This window comes from Coffea arabica, chromosome 5e (genome assembly GCF_036785885.1).
Source record: "Coffea arabica cultivar ET-39 chromosome 5e, Coffea Arabica ET-39 HiFi, whole genome shotgun sequence".
NCBI lineage: Eukaryota > Viridiplantae > Streptophyta > Magnoliopsida > Gentianales > Rubiaceae > Coffea > Coffea arabica.
This window is the reverse complement of record NC_092318.1, coordinates 45,473,927-45,483,094: the sequence shown is the minus strand read 5'-3', so window position 1 is coordinate 45,483,094 and position 9,168 is coordinate 45,473,927.

Below are 9,168 nucleotides of genomic sequence, written 5' to 3'. Positions count from 1 at the left end.
CCTTCAGGCAGCTTTGGAACATCCTCACTTAAGAATCTCGAGAGATTCAATGTTGTCAAGTAGAACAACATCTTTTGTTGCCATGTCTTGAAGTTCAGGCCATGGAACTTCTCAGGTTTCTCACTATGGTTGGTAGAAATCATAGGAGTAATCTTCCCTTCAGGTTGTTTCACAATTGTGCCAGAAGCAGAGGCATCAACAATAGATTTGTTGGTTTCTCTTCCTGTATTGTCAGCCATTGAGAACGGATCTGTTTTAAGATTGTTAGTGAAATAATAATAAAAGATATAGGCTGATACACAATAGAGAAGAATAAATACAACCCAGAAAGAAAGAAATGATCGAAAAATAACAACAATAACAATCCGAGGCTTGTGAGCACAATTTCCTTAAAACAGATTCGCCCCCTCCAGGTAGAGTGCTCGAGGTTGAGTAGGCGTCTGTCTCCCAGGATAGAACGGATTAAAGGTGAATATGTCAGCACCAAACGTTCTTCACCCCAGCGAACTCGAACTAGAGCAATATGGAACACTATAAAAGATGCAGATGCAAGAAGGAAAAAGAGAGAGAGCGCGCTTTCTTTTGAAACAAAAGAGATATTTATAGATGCTGGCCAAGGGTGACTGTTAGAAATTGGCAACAAGTGTTAAATTCCAGATAATTATCTTCACGTTTATCAAAGGACCACATTCATGTACATACATGTATCTCAATAAGATAACCCCAAAGGAATCCTATTCAAAATCATGTATCAATAATTAATACACATGAATCCTATCCAAAATCATGTATCAATAATTAATATACATGAATCCTATATACATGAATGAATGATAGATAATTATCCTGGATTCTTTCAAGAGTGCCATTATGAGAACAATTTTCTCATTCACTCTACAATGAATATAGCCATTTTTCCAACAAGAACGCACCTCCATATCAATGTACTATCATATTTTCTACATTTTAACATGGATTCGAACATCTGGCTTCGTTTCTAGGATAGTGATTCGAACATCTGGCTTTGTACTAAGATGATTTTAACAAGGGGTTATATTTTCTATCCAGTGATTGAAAACTGGTACTGCTGTCAACAAGTGTATGGCGGACATTGGCTCAGGTCCACCACAAAAGTGATCTAATTAAGATAATTTTCGAGTTGCCGTGTGCTAAACTTCCGTTGGTCTGTCCAACCTTAAAATTTGTCCGAGTTTTTCACCACAAAAGACCGAATCCATATGGCAAATGAAGCTTCATTGAGGACCACCCCTTACCTTTTCAGCCAACAAAAACAAAAACGAACATGTACCAAATGAAAACAGTTTTCGTGTCAGGATCTTCATGGTTTTTTATGGTGCTGTATCTCCTAGAGATCAAGAAAGAAAAAAAGGAAACAAGAGATAGTATGCAGCAATTGCACAAGAGATAGGGGCTCCAAAAAGGCCAATTAAGGCATCCTTGTTTAAAGGCGAACGGCAGTTGAGTTCGATTTTTACTAATTCCTTCGATATTGAAAATATCAGAAAGAAAACAAGCCTTGAAATCCAATTACGAATTACAACAACCAAAGTTACTAAAGAACAACTAATTCTCTGTTTAATCTTTTTTATTTATTAAATTCCATTTTGTAATCTGAGTATTACACGCGAACTATAAGTGTTATTAAACTCTGATTTGCACCATCACATGATATTAATAGGCGTTTTTTAACCCAGATTTTTTGGTCACCATGCTCCTGTCAATTTGGCGTGAAAACATAGTACGTTGAGAAATGACACCTGGTAGAATAGCAACTATCGAATTTATCCTGGTCGTTTTGAACTCAAAATGCTGGTGGCTATGGCTGCTTGAAAGTACTGATGTCTTGATTTATAACAACATGTGGCTATATGATCTCAGTTCTTGATTTTTGAAGATCCGCTAAAGATTTCCTATCTGGAAGCTTTCAAAATGAAAAATTTATTGTGTTGGATTCAGATATTAAGAGTGCGATTCAGAAAATAAACTAGTGGCTAATTTGAAGGAGGGATGATCAGTTGGGTGATATGAAAGGACGATATAAGCGAAAAGTTTCGAATTCGAAACCTTCCACTTACACTAAAAAAAAAAAACTAGTGACTAATTTGAATGCCTCAGTCGATACCTTATAGAGGGATTAATTCCTTCTAATGCCTAGTCAATACAAAGTCTAGTGTTGAAACACAAGAGCATAAATTTTTACTCAAACAAAGGTAAACACAAAATTTCATATGGACGATGTCCTTTAATAATTTAGTCCAGTCCGCAAACAATATCGATTGCCATCAGAGTTAGAACAATCATGCATTCAGTTGTATCTGGACAATGATACATGCTAATTTAAATATTCTTATCTCACTACTGATTCTCTCCTCTCATGCAAAAGAAAATGCTTTAATTTTCCAAAAAATAATATATTAGTAAGTGTTTCTGTTATTTTCTTTCTTAATACCTTTGGAATTAATGAGTTTGGCCCAGAATAGCGCTAGAAAAAGTCAATGGTGTGGCTGCATCTGATTGAAGATTAGTTTTTGTGGCAGTAATTTAAGTTTGATATGATAGGCATAAGCATATGGTGGAATTATTAAAAGCAATTACAGTAATATGCAACACTCTTTCCATTCGCAACTACCATAGATATGATTCAAATCCTGAATCTAATAGTGGAGAAAACCTTAAGAGCCTGCTACTGACTATTAGGCCAACCCCAGTGATTACATGTACCACCAATTAGAGGTGCATATGCATAATCAAAATTGCAGCTAATTTATATTGTTCTCTTTTGCTTCTGATTTTTAGAATCATAATCAAAGTTGAAAAACACTTGCAACTAAAGTAGATTTTGAAAAAGCAAATTAAAACGCCAAAATGTAACGTTTTTAGAGTTCAATCTCAAATAAGAGTCACAGAATGTTTTGCACCTATTTGAAGGTAATACTGCTTAGTTGCATATCAACTACTGTTTTGTTCAATCTATAGATTCAATTAAATGTGTTCGTCGAGTAGAATAATGCCATTGACATCCCATATTTTCTAGAATTCAACAATTTATTCGTTCTTTTCCATAATCTTCGATTACAATTTCTGATCTTTCTGACTCCAAGTAGAACTTTATTAAACCATATAATCAATCAGGTATAAAATCAAGCACTCAGCATATTAATACCTGTTATGTATAGCAGTTTACTGGAATCCATTTCTTGATCCAATTACAATTGTTTTATAGATCAGGCAAAAACTGACCTCTTCCCCCATTCAAAATTTGAAATAAGTCTTGGAAGAAAACCTATAAAGATTTCAGGTTTGTAGGCACAATCATTAAATCAATATTATACTACATTTTGAAATTTCAGGGATGTAGATGTGCAGGCTAAAGTAAAGCTCGTCTTTGTCTGAGCATTTGATGCAATTCTTGTGCAAAAAAAAAAAAAAAAAAAAAACCCAATTCAAGATAGGACTTAACAATATTGGAATGAATTTCGCCAAAAAAATAAAAAATGGGAGGGATTAGAGCAGATCAGTTCAAGAAAGGCTTCAGCATAACAAGAAAGGGATCACCCAGACAACTTCCAAATCAAAATAAAACTTAATAAGGAAGGACATGGGCCTTTTAATAGTAGCATCATGTAATGTGACTTGAAGTAATTTTTTAGCTTCCGGTTGATTCACTCTCCCTCCTTACAGATCTAAATACCATGTGGAAGGCAAGTTTTTAAAAGTAATACTCTGTTTTTTTTTTTTAAAAAATTTGTTTACCCTCCCACTCTTTCCCACATCCTTCTCACTCATAATTAAGAAGCATGTGATTCAAACATTGAACTTGACAACTAAGAAGATTCTAATAGCCATTCTCTAACCATTGGTCTAACCCAGTGGTTAGTAATACTCTGATTGCTCAACCAAGTTTTTGAATTTTCTATGAACTTATTTATCTTTTTTGGTTTGAAGTACAATTATGTACCATTTTTTTGGGGAGGGGGGGGGGTTATGGTAGGTAACATGATAACTTCTAATATTCAGCACATATTAAATTGATCGTTGTACAAAATTAAGGAAGAAACCCAAGTTAAGAAAATTTCTCTCTTTTTTAACTCCTCTTTATATCTTTTCCACTCTCAATTATTAGGTTCAAGATTCGAATCTTAAATCTAACATCGAGAAAAATCCAAGTTAAGAGAGCTAATTGTTTTGTTGTACAATTAGATCATTAGCTCATATAGGTAAAGAATTAAGAAACCCAACATTTTAATACTTTGTTGCATTGCTGTTTAGCTGGCTGGATCCATTTCCTGATCGAATTGCAATAAATCTCAGGAAAAAACCTTTAAAAAGTTTTTTTTTTATAGGTTTGCAGCTACAGTTTCTTAATCATTTCGAATTTACATGTATATAAGTTTGCAGCCTAAAATAAAAGTTAGTTTGTCTTTGTCATATTTGAACAATTTCTTGAATACCAATTACAAATTAATTCAAGATACCACTAAAAAAATTCATTTCCTGTATCTAAAACGAAATTCAGCTTCATTATATTATACTTGTACATGGTGCTAATGAATTGGAAGAAACAAGGATATCATCTCCCAAACTTGTAGAGAATAAAATCATTTGATGTCATTGATGTCACTATTAGGGGTTAGTAGTTAGTACACAGCCCTCATTTTGACGAATGAGATCGCCTTTAATATGGACTATCCAAAAAATTTCAAATGGGCAATCCAAGTCAAACCGATCTCATTTGGCAAGATTAGGAAGGCTTTTAAGGTTTTTACGAGGTGGGAAATTAAGAATTCGACTCTTTCCTCCTATCAATTGCCACTAATATGTGACTTTATCAAATCCAAAAAGTGTCCCTTGGCACCCATCTGATTCAGATGTAATTTAGTCCTCTTTGATTCCCAATGACCTAGTTGAGTCTATCCCTTTCCCATAATGTAGGAGTAGAATTAGGTATAGATATAAAAATGATTAAGACGCACTTCATGTGTGTATTCAATAAAATAACACACTCTACTATGTTTGTGCAAGTAATAAAAACATTTATTTATGAAAATTTTTTTCATGTAAATTGGCCAAAAACAAGTAGTATTCAACTTAAATGGACAAGAACCTTCCACATAGCAATTGGAATAGGATCAGATAAAGCGCAAATGGAAAAATTCAAGGAAAACCCCGAAATAATTGGTGTAAAGTAAAATATGCACGGCAAGCAAGCAAGTATAACGCGATAAATCTTTCAAAAAAAAGAAATATTATGCGATAAAAAATTTATATCTAATTATATCTCACCATGTATTAACATGAAATCTTATTTACCATAATATATTAGTCAGTAGCGTTCCATGTCAGTTTTCATTTAGAATTTCATTTCTTCAACTTGTAAAGTTTGCCTGGAAATTATATATATATATATATATATATATATATATATATATATATATATATATATATATATATATATATATAGATAAAGAATTTTATCTTTCATAATTTCAGACTAGATGTACACGAATGGAATAAATAATTTTATCTTTCATAATTTCGCATTTTATCATACAATCCTCCTATTATTTAAAATATCCAATTAACCTGTCTATGATTGCATGTAAAGCCGAAAATAGACAAAAAGCAACTATAGTCACGGTGATCAACCTATATGCACGCTAGCTAGAAACGTAGAATATGTGAAAATATGGAATTGCCACTTATTCCCCTTATGGCTTCGCATTTGGCCACATAATCCCCCGTTAATTTATATAAAGTGGTTAGACACTTGTTGTACTTAAATATTAACTAATGCTTGGAGATACTTTTTTTCTTATTGGGGGTCAATTTTTCCACTTTACATGATGCTACAAGAGATTAAATGGATATTGTTGAACACAGTGGTAGAACCAAAAACTTTAGTTTAGGGGAGGCAAAAAATCCAACATATAGTAATAACACATATTGTAGCATATATATAAAGCATTAATAGAAGCAATAATCATTACGTAATTCTAAAACAACAAACTCAAAATAAAAATAACTATTTCAAAAATAATAATACAATTTAAAATATAATACAAGAAAGTTTGAAGGAAATAAAAATAAAATCTGGAGTTTGAGAACAGTTGATGCTTGAAGCATGATAACGGAGCTTAGAAAGAGTCGAGCCTTGAGAAGCTAGATAAAAAGTTGTGACTTGGTATTTTTAAAATAATCCTCGTACATTCTTAATTCAAGTGAATTCTATTACCTTTTATTTCCGTGTTTACTTTTATGTAGGGTTTTTTTAGTTGTTATATTTTTTGTTGTAAGCTGTGGATGAATTGAGCATTTAACAAATAGTTTGAACTCAACACATTAAGGGCTCGATTTGAGGGTGGATTTTTGACAAGTTTAAGTTCAAACACTATAATAAGAGGAGGAAATAATATAATATCGAATTGAACTTGATCTCAAATTTAGAACTCGTATAGAATTCGAGCTCAAATTTAAATTTATCTAATATTTTGAATCGAACATAATAGGTCAAAAGTTCGATTCGATTCATTTATAAGTCCATTTGTACTCATGCTACACTAATACCAGAAGGAAATAAGAGTTTGTTGGGTATAATAGTCTTATAAAAAGAGTAATTAAAGGGGACAAGAAATAGATAAATGTCTGAAGAGTAATTAAGAGGAACTAGAAACAGATATGCATGTTGGCGGGGAAGGGGAAGGAGAAGCCGAGAAGGAGATTAATCTATCATAGATAAAATGTCTTAGTCCCTTTAGGATTATTCCGAAAGTTTTGAGGGTTGTTGGAGTGAGCGAAGGGGCTGCACCTCCCCAGCCCCCCCCCCCCCCTCCCCCCCGGTTCCATCCTTGGTTGAATAAAAGGGATTTGTGAGGTATTAACAACATACCCATGCAAATTTGGTGTATTTAAACAAAAATATAATTTGATTTTGACTATTACTTATTGTGATTTTTCGTTAGTTGTCTTAAATTGCGTTGAAGACAAATTTGTTTTAATCGAAATATTAGATGGACTAAATATTGGGGACCAAAACTGTACTTTTGTTGCACATTAAACGTTTGATTTTGGTGGGATAATTGATTGAGTTAATTCTCCTTTAGCATTTCTGGTTCAAAATAGTTCGTCTTTCTCTTTGGCATTTTCTAAATAAACGGTGATTTGAAATGGAGCTGGTTACGTGAACATTTGCCCACTGGAGAGTCTGAAAGGAAATGCGCATGCTAAACAAATATTGAGATCAAGGCATCCAAGCTGAATTCTGGTCCGGATACAAAGCTTTCAAGGAAACCTTCACTTTAACCAATGAAATTAAAATTGAGTGCAGGTGCATGGTCTCTCTCAATCATAATAATTGCTTGACAACAGTCTGATTACAGTAATAAAAAATTTATTAGGTTGCAAACTGATAATATATTGAATAAAAAAGGTTTCAGTATTGACATATTGTCATTGTTGTAAGACCACTTTTCTTGGTTTAATCTATCAATGATCTTGTCTGCATAATCTTTTGAAATAATCTACAATTCTGCTTCAAGCCGGCTGCTGCTGCGCTTACCTCAATGATCTCGTCTCCATAATTTTTTAAAATAATCTACAATTCTGCTTCGGACCAGCTGCTGCTGCACTTGCACTTGCGAAGATGTCAGAGTCATTAGCTGTCCTGCAAATATAGATGTCACCTAATCACTGTGTATATATGCCAAAAATCTTGATGATAAACGATATAATCTCATACAATAAAGAGAAAAAAAAATGTTCCATGCCCCCCGTCCCTCCCAATGTCAAACGTGTTATCTTGTGTTATTTTTCTCTTTATCTATTACTATTACTATTACTATTACTATATTAAAAGTATGACGAGATTTGGCATTATAAGTTGCAAGCACTTTTTTATTCCAATTTATTTTGTTTCCATATTACCCCAAGTTATTGTATTTTAATTGTCGTAATAATTAAAATATGAAACATTCCAAATGAATATATCTCAATAATAATGGTAATTAAAATGAAAAGCTCCCTATTAAAATTATTTAGCGACCCTTACATTTCATCTCCAATTTTTATGTGCATCGCAGTTTCTTATTCGAAACAATTTCTTAGTCAAAATAGTTTGACCAATTTCATTAACCACAATTTTAAGATTGTAAAAAAAATATTAGTATAAAAAAATAGATGCTCTTAGAACAAAAGGGAATAAGAAAAGAGTCCATATTCATTTGGAGAATCTTGATATGAATATCATGAGACAGGTACATAATTATGTGCCTTCTATCAGTACAAAGAAATACTAAAAGAAAAGCAAAAATAAAAGAATCCAACTATTTCTATCAATTGAAACTAAATAGCCATTTTAAGATAATTAAGCTTTATAAATCATTATATTCTTATCAACCACAATAACACTTAGAAAAAAACGTCAATAATCCAAATTCAACAATGCGCCTCATATTATTCAATTCAAATTCACAAAATTTTTTTGTGAAAAGTTCTACTGGAAATATATAAAGTAAAATGTTCATGCGAAGTTGGACATGAGTACGATTCATATATTTTATTATTAAATAATTAATTCATTCTAACTATACAATTGCATTTCATTTGTCTTAGCAAGGGAAAATAATATTTAAAATGTTGATACAATTTTTTTTATTTCTTAAAATTTGTTGATTTCATCATAAACTTAACTTTGGGGTTTATTTTTAAGTAAGAAAAGGCACGTCTAGATGCTGGTTCGTAAACGAGCTTTCCAAAAGGGTAAAGAAAGGGGTGAGTGTGGTGAAAATAATTAGAATGACAAAATCTAACTAGTCAATTTTATTTATTCTAATACCCCTTTAGAAATTGATTTTTCGATTTAAGTCTTTATTTTACTAATAATTATGAATTCTATTTACTAGGCTCTCACTTGACATGTATGCATATATTTCCTGTTTAGCAATATTTTTGTACAATATTTAAAAAATAATAATATTATGATTTTATGGTAAAAATATTGTGAGTATACAACAACTTTGGTGAAAAATAACTGAATTAGGAATTATTTAACAAAGCTAAATCCATAATTTACCAAAAAGATTGACATAAATTAAAAAAAGAAAACTCAAAATAAATTCAAAAGTAATTTATCAAAGAGTTCATAATTAGATG